At 37.6% G+C, this 8,884-nt stretch overlaps 1 protein-coding gene across 2 annotated transcripts in view; it reads left to right on the top strand.

Annotated features, from left to right (window-relative positions):
• Nucleotides 1–8,884, top strand: part of LOC108411007 (tectonic-3) — a 37,995-nt gene that overhangs the window by 1,067 nt on the left and 28,044 nt on the right. The window lies entirely within an intron of this gene.

Genomic DNA, 8,884 nt, shown 5'->3' with positions numbered 1-8,884 from the left:
ATAGAACATACAATGCAGATTTAGGTCTTATAAACTAGACAGCAAAAGGTATTCTTAGCTATCATATTCACTATTTTAAGCATTTTGACAAGAAGTTATTCAAATTTTAAAGGTGCCATAGAAAAAAAACTTTTTTGGCTCCCTAAAGAACCTTTCAGCAGAGAGTTCTGTGGAGAACCACTTTTGCACATGAGATATGTGAATGTGAAGCTTTCACAAGACCTAAAGGTTCTAGAAAGAAATGCTTCATTGTTAAAGAACTATTACATTATGTTCGGTTTCTTAGGAACTTTTAAAAGGTTCTACTGGGGAAGCAAAATTCTTTGTCATACTCTCAAAGAACCATTTCTGGCACCTTTTTTGAGAGTGAAGGAAAAATTATATCATGTAATTATTGATGTATTTTATCTATTTCTATATTTATTTCTGATATCATATTTTATGTCAAGATATCTGTGTCAGGATGTGATTGCCACTTTTGAAATGGAAGGCATTGATTTTTATTATAACGCGATCATTCTGGGCAAATCAAACATCTACTATAACATATTAATTAATTCATAGGTTTCTACTAATTATTTGTAATTATACTTATATTTGTGAAGATTTAAAAACAAACACGTATCTACAAAAGAAGATTAACTTTATTACAGACGACAAAAATGTTCTCAACTTTTAATAGACATTAATGTAAAGAGATTTATATTTAAGCAATTTTGGAGCCTTTCTATTGGCTCATTTATCATTAACTTTTCACACAATATAAATGACAACTGCTATAGTAAAATTAAGTCATTAAAAAATAGACAACCATGAATCATTAGAATCATTTACACATTTAACTGCTTATTTTTTGCAAAACATTAATTCCAAACTTGTGACTGGTGGTGCACACTATACTGTGCAAATCTAAGAATAGCCTGCAAGGAGTCCAATTGTTTTTGGGTCTGTTCCTGTGAGGTTTCGAGGAGTACAATGATTTCAATGGTGGAACATGAGATCTTTACGTCTTTGCGTCACAGCAAGCCCAAATGAATATATTGCTTTACAGCCAAAACTCTAAATATTTTCTTCCCACGAGTTTTGGACTTCTATTGAAAGTATTACTGCTGTATAAATGTGTCTTTCCAGACGTACCACTCGCAGACACTCCCTGGCGTGAGTTGAACTTTGATCTGCAGGGTTTGAAATCATCTCCCGCATGGACAAATCACTGCAGCTACAGACTCCCGGGGTGACATAACAAAGGGTCAACAGTTAAGCCCCACAGGAAGACAGACTGCCAGACATGAACGCCCCTCTCGTCTCCGACACGCATGCCAAAGCACATGACACAAACTCTACTAAGACATCATAAGCATTAAAGAGGAATTCCACAAATAGTTCAAAATTTCTGCATAATTGTTAATAAACAGAGTCACTCAGAGCGGTTTGGTGTGAAATGCTCTGTTCTAAAGAAACTTACCGAGCGAGAGTTGTTCACAGTGGTGGTGATGGGAACCAGACGTCCACCTCTAAAAGCTCCCTCAAAGAAAGTTACTACATGAAATGGTTATGAATTCACTGCCTGAGGACTGAGACTCTGTTTTGAGAAGACTTTGACGTAAAATACATTCATGGTGGAGGGTTACATGCACGGTGTTGTCAGGCAAAATAGTCCCCAAGGAAAACATATTATTTTCAAATTTAGCACTATATACCATCATCAACATTTTTTACATAACAAAAGTCAGAAGACACGTGTAGGTCCACTGGTCATTTCTTATCACCACCACTGTAAAGAAATCAGTTTTTCTACAATGAACCATTTCACTTCCAACCACTCTGAATGACGTTTACATCTCAAACATTTAATTTACCTAAAACATTTAAGTGCTGCTACATGAATACAAACTTGGTTTGGTTTTTCACTCATCAAGGTACAAACAATGTAAATGTTCCCTCAAAGGTACAGCAGTGGTTTTAAGGTCCAGACAAGACAGGGTGTATAGAGTCAATACAACTTGGATTATGGATTATGGGTTAGTTATGTTCCCTGGCTAAAGGTACTTAAGGGTCCCACCCCAGTGATAGTTTAGTACCTTTATTTCTGAGAGTGTATAACTCAAATTTTAAACTTCCTGTAGCCTCTTAGGCTCTTTAGAACCACTGGTGGTTCCAAAACACACTTCATCGTATTCTTCATAACTTTCATATTTCATAAGCTACATTCAGAAGCTGGGCATCGTATGAGGCTGTAACTCTTCTCTCCAGTCTAATAGATGATGTCATTTTAAACCCTTATAATAAAAGAAGCTGAACTCAGTTTGATTATCTACTGAAAGTCGACCCATTTTTCCCCAAATCTGGGCTATAAACTATAAACAGACGGCGTCTCTTCAGTGATCTGCTCTGGAAACATTACGTTTATAAAATAATACAAAGAGCGTCTGAGATTTTTGGCTTTCAGCAGTAAATTGTAAGCGTATAGTGATATGTGTAGATCATAAAACACGCTGTTAATTCGAAGGGAACTACATGTAACACATACGAGAAGTCATATTTCTGCAGAAGAGACCTTTGGGAAACTTTATTGGCTAAGAGAAAATAAAATGTCTATATTTGTGTTGCAGTCATGGTGACCCCTGGTTCCTTTCATCACCACCACTGTAAAGAAATCTGAGCTATCTGAAATCTCTTTTCTATATCTGCCCAATAGAGAATTCATTACGATGTAATTACAAATCAAGTTTAAAGAGGAATTCCACTGATTTGTTATAAAAATACTGGTGTAACTCAAAGGCTGAGAGAGTGGTTTGATGTGAAACGGTTCATTGTAGAAAAACTTACGGACTTATGGAATTCGTTTGGACTTGTTACACTGTTAGAAATGAAGGTTCTGTTCAGGTACATTTTTCATTCATCAAGGTACAAACAGTGTAAATGTTCATCAAAGGTTCTACAGTGGTTTTAAGATCTGATTGTGAGCCTTAAATCAGTTTCTCCAGATGAAAAGTTCGTATTTGTACCTTTTCCGAAAGTTTTAAATCTGGAGGCGAGGCGGGGTGTGGAGTCAGTACAGCTTAGAACATATCATTTCAGTGGATTATGGTTCAGTTATGTTCCCTGACTAAAGGTACTGAGATGGACCCTTGAGGAGACCACCCCAGTGACAAGAGGGGCACTGACCCAGAGACAGTTTAGTACTTCTTTTTTCTGAGAGTGTACTTAACCTACATGTGTCCTCATTAGGATGATGGTAAAATAGTACCCAATCTGAAAAAATAAGTTTTCTTTGACGAATCTTTTGCCTACCAATGTTCTTCAGGTCTCCCTCCTATGAATGTTTTTAAAATATGTTTTAATAGTCATAAAACAACGTCTCAGACACCTGGCAGTGCCTTCATGGCCATTTCATATAAAAACTGTCTGTGAGGGAGCTGTTAGAAGTGGACATCTGGTACCTATCACCACCACTGTGAACAGTTCTGACTCATTTCTCTACAACAGAGTGTTTCACACCAAATGGCTTCTTAATGGCTGAATTACCCAGAAATTGTGACATATGGGTGGAATTCCCCTTTAAACCTAATTTCCCTTGCACAAGCAGCTAACATAAATAGGAAGTGAAGGAAGTGACCCAGCCCATGAACTTCCCAAGTGAATCTTCAAAAATTCATATTCATTATCAAAAATTAATAAAGCTATGTTTATTTTTTAAATGGGAGACGTCATGAGCTCAGGCCATTTTTAATTACTGACATGATGTACAGACAGTTTTTCCTTGGGGGTAAAAGGGATGTCAAAGAGCGCAAAAATACACCAGTGCAGAAATATGATATGATATGGGCTGATAAAAATATGGCATGTCTGCACCTTAGAGAGCGTTAGTCTGTTAAACAGTGACTGAAACCATTCTGTAGACTAAAAAATGGATCATTTGGCCATTAACGGTCACAGGGGTGGATTTGGTGATCCTGTGGCTCTGGACAACACATAGGAATGGCATCCCTGGACGTTCTGCAAGTTCTTAAATTAGTTAAAGCTCTGGACTCCCTTGTAATGAAACCATCTCCACTGCATAAACTGATACCTTGGCAATAGAAATCATGTTAAATCTAGTTGATATATATGTCTAATTTTGAGACAGTTCTAAGAATATTCAGACTGTTTAACTTACTTCTAGACATTCTAGACATCAGATCCCCTCAGAGCAGGTACTGCTTGGGTGATGGATCATTCTAAACACTGCAGTAACACTGACGTGGTGGTGATGTGTTAGTGTGTGTTGTGCTGGTGCGAGTGGATCAGGCACAGCAGTGCTGCTGGAGTTTTTAAACACCTCAGTGTTGCTGCTGGACCGAGAACCAAAAACATCCAGCCAACAGCGTCCTGTGGGCTGTGTTCTGTGACCAGTTATGAAGGACTAGAGGATGATCAACACACTGTGCTGCAACGGACTTTACAGGTGGACCAACAAAGGAGGAATGTCTAATAGAGGGGACAGTGAGTGGACACAATGTTTAAAAACTCCGACAGCACTGCTACGTCTGATCCACTTGTACCAGCACAACACACACTAACACACCACCACCACGTCAGTGTTACTGCAGTGCTGAGAATGATCCACCATCCAAATAGTACCTGCTCTGTGGGGGTCCTGTGGAGGTCCTGACCACTGAAGAACAGGGTAACAAAGTATCAGAGAGAAACAGATGGACTACAGTCTGTAACTGTAGAACTACAAAGTGCTTCTATATGGTCAGTGCAGCTGATAAAATGGCCAAGGAGAGTAGAAACAAGGAGATTTAAGGAGACTTAATGAAGTATTTTGTAGTTGAGTTATTTAACATAAAATTGTACAGTACATCTAATCTATTTTCATAGGACCCTTGGCAGATGCCTACTTTGCCTTGTGCAAAGACCAAAACAACCTATCTGAGAAAATGTGTGGTAGACAGTGATGAAAGAAAACCGCTTTATATTGATTCATGCTGACATTGCAGCAGGTTCTGCAATACGCTTTAATGAACAACATCAGATACGACTGGACTAAATATAAGCTCAAACCAGGAGAGACTGTTTCTTGCCTTATATCACTTTTTCACTGATATTTACCAAGCTAAGGCAACTCAGAGGTGGTGCTTTTTGACATGCTGATTTCTGCTCAGTAGAAACACTCTGTCCCCTGAGGTGGCCGCTATGAGACCAGCCCACTGTCCGGATGGACACACTGAAGAACTGAAGATTGCGGAGGGCAAGCCAAACAATTTGGACTCCGTCTACATAGGGACGAAAAACAAACAATCGAGTTGGCATACTACATTTAGATCACGTTAGCATGCTCTTGATGCTACTAACCGTTAAACTGCGCCTGTCAATGACCCTCAGCATGTTTGCTTGAGTTCCTGCAGCTATTATGTGGTCCTGCCCAAACCAGTGGCAGGTGTAGATCTGTGAGGTGATTATAACAGAAATCAGTCCATTCTTCTACAAATAACTGTAAAGCCTGAATGGAATATGCTTTCGCGCTTACTTTGCTGTCTCCATGTGTGTCCTGAGGAACTTCGGACACTTTCTTACCAGAATCGTAATCCCAGACCTGAAAGAAGCCAGTAACTACATCATTTCTGCATATGGAGGAAGGATAGCTGCATATCAGGGATGTAAAAAAATATCAAAAACATATCATAATGCATTAGAAGGTAGTTCAACCGTCAGTTGTAGAATGTTTTAATTCATTATAATAATATTCAATAAATGATGCATTCACAGTCCACAACTTACATTTTTCTTGCATCTTCAAGTCCACTTAAAACATCTGCACCAAAAGTAGTCATAAATAATTTTCACATGATCATTTCCAATCACTCTTTATCCTTTAGAATAAAACAGGCTGTGTGTGTTACTGTGCCTTTAAGACTGATGTAAATGGACTCTCTGTTCTGATTGGCCCTGTATTGTGCCCCATTCAAAAAGCAGTCTATGCTGAAACACCCCTTCTGACTTCAGTGTGAGTGGGTGGGGCTAAACTGCTGTAGAGTGAATAGGCGTATATAAACAATGAGGTTCCCATATATGGAGCAGTACATTACAATTATTACAAAGTCACAATTATTTGAGATTATGACAGTTGATTTAGCTCACGGTTAAAATTTTACCAAAGTCGTTAGTTGTATTGTGCTGCAACAAACTTTGAATGAAGTTTGGTGAGCTAAGAGAAATAAATGCAAATAAAAGAACACAGAAAATGAATTCATTGAGGCATCATGGGGTGTATAAAACATTGAAAATTGGTGTTATAACATGTTTACAAGGCAGCACTAATGTAATGTTTATTTGTTAGCTGTGTACCTAACATTTTTAGCATGTATGCTGGCAGAAAGGGAGTTTTTGTCTTATATTTTCACTCTTGTGAAAAACATGTAGCTTTGATTTACTTTACACATAATTCTCATAACGGTGGACATTTGTGTGTGTGTAAGTAAATGTAGCTAGCATGAAATGTGGCCAGTTTAGGCTTGTATTTTAATAGCTGCACACAATAAACAAGAAAATAATTAAATTATGAAAAAAGGAAAACAAAAACATCCCATATTTCACACTTGGTATTCAGTGTAAATCATGGGGAAATTCGAGTTTTTAGGATGTCTTGGGTTGTGTCACGATTGGCCCCTCCCAGTCCTCCAAGTGCTTTGTTTAGCCTTTGGTCTTGTCTTGTTTTGATTCTTCCCTGTCCTGCCCCCTTGTTTCCAGACCCTGCCATTGATTGTTCTCACCTGTGTTAACCACCTGTGTCTTGTTTCCCCTTGTTGTTCCTGTTTTTAAGCCCTGTGTTTTCCCCTGTTAGTTTGCTGGTCTTTGTATTGTATTGTTTGGTGTTGTATCTTCTGGCCTCCATTATATTTCCTAGTCTCTGTTTTTGTGTTTAGCCTGTGTTCCTTTTTGTCATGTCTGTCCATCGTTCACTCCGTGTTGGCTCTGTTGCCCTGGATTGTTTAGACCCTGAATCTGGATTTGCCCCTAATAAATCTCGCTTCTCTCAGCATGTGCGTCCGCCTCATCACTGCTCCCCAGCGTTACAGATTGTTTCTTAAGGATAATCCAATCGAACGGTTGTGAGGTCAGAGATTTATACCTCTCTGAATTTAGAGCAAATGATGCAAAATCGAAATATTATTAGGAATTTGGAATACCCTTTATGAAACAAATTCATTATTTGCACCTTTTCATTTTTAATGGATTTAATAGAGTTTACACTTCAAACCTCTAGGCTGTTGTGTTTCCTCCAGGAACCTGAGAGAATCTGATTGGCTAATGGGTCGATATGAAGGGCGTCGCCACACACATGGGGTCCAGATATCATTCTGAAAGTTAGAAACAGATAGATGAGAGTTCAATACCCAAATTACAATGAAATATAACAAACAACTGAACTACTGAGAAAACATCTATTTTATGTAAGTGCTTAATTGTTGACAGGTACTCTTTACACAGTAACAAGTGAGAGTCCACTTCATTTGAAGGCTACCAGCAGAGGCACCTTATGAAACATACATAAGTGGTGAATAAAGCATTTAAAAAGCAATTTGCAAGATTATCTCAGATTGATATAAGGGCCCTTGAATTAAACTGTAGACCATTTGTTCTCTGTTATTATGCATCACTTTCCAAGTAATGGAACTTTTAAGAAAGAGGCTTAGTTAAGAACAGCTTTATGAAGAGATGCCCTTAAAATAAACTTTTGGAAAACTGATATTGTCTTTTCAATTAATTAGTCTTCTGCTTTGGGAAAGATGCTTTATTATTATTAAGTTTGTTATATATAAGTAAGTTATTTCATAAAATAGCTCATGCCATCTTGCAAATATTGACATAAGTTGTTCATAAATACCTAAATATTTAAAAACATTATTCAATGCTTATGCATGTGTTATGCAGTCCTCTTGTAGGCAGCCTTCAAATAAAATAATACTCAAAATTATTACCCCAGTAGAAAGGTGGTCAGACAGGCCACTGGTCAATTGCATAAAAGATCTTAAGTAAAGTGGCTTTAGGTTCTTCCTTTACCTTAAGTGAGGTGTGTAAAAGGTGGAAAGGGAAAAAAATACATAACTGTATGTTTTAGAATCTAAGATTAAATTTGAGAACTTTTAATAAAAAAATTATGTTTAAATTTAAAATTGCAGCTTTAAATCGATGCCTGAAGCATTTGTCTTAAAATAGCTGCTTAAGATGTTTTATGCAAGAGGTCACAGGGCTGGAGAGTAACACAGTATGAATAAATGTTTTATGAACATATCGTCACTGTTGAAAAAATACCTTGAATCTCCAAATGGGTAACTTTACAGGAGAAGGAAATAACTATCATTTTTAATGGAAGTTAATGGAGAAATGCTTTATTCCAAGTTATTTTGGACAATTTCTAGTGGCTCCATTTTATCACAAATTTTTTTAACAACAGCCACGTTTACATGCAACCTAATAATCAGTTAATAATCCTACTAATAGCTCTGTTGGAATAGAATATGTCCATGTAAACACCTCAATCGGAATAGAGTTATCTAATTGAGGCCAATCGGAATATAATCTCTGTCTGATTGAAAAAGGTGAATAATCCTGTAAATAATTCCTAAAAGAAAAGAAGAATGATATCAGTGTAAATGTCTGTATCTGATTACATTCCCTATTGGAATGTTTAAGTCCGTTCTGCATGTGCGTCGTGTCAGAGTGAAAGTTAATAACGTTTAACTTGGTGGAGCAGAAACTGCAGAGGAGACGAAGTTTATGCTCTGATCTTTAAAAGACGGCAGTGGGACAGACGTCCAGTTTATGTGTCTCAGAACACGCCGTCTTCCTCTCAGCCTTCTTTAATAAGGACATGTGAAGCACGTTTTCCTGAGTC

This window comes from Pygocentrus nattereri, chromosome 13 (genome assembly GCF_015220715.1).
Source record: "Pygocentrus nattereri isolate fPygNat1 chromosome 13, fPygNat1.pri, whole genome shotgun sequence".
In the NCBI taxonomy this organism is placed as follows: Eukaryota; Metazoa; Chordata; class Actinopteri; order Characiformes; family Serrasalmidae; genus Pygocentrus; species Pygocentrus nattereri.
This window is presented reverse-complemented; position numbering and strand designations above follow the sequence as displayed.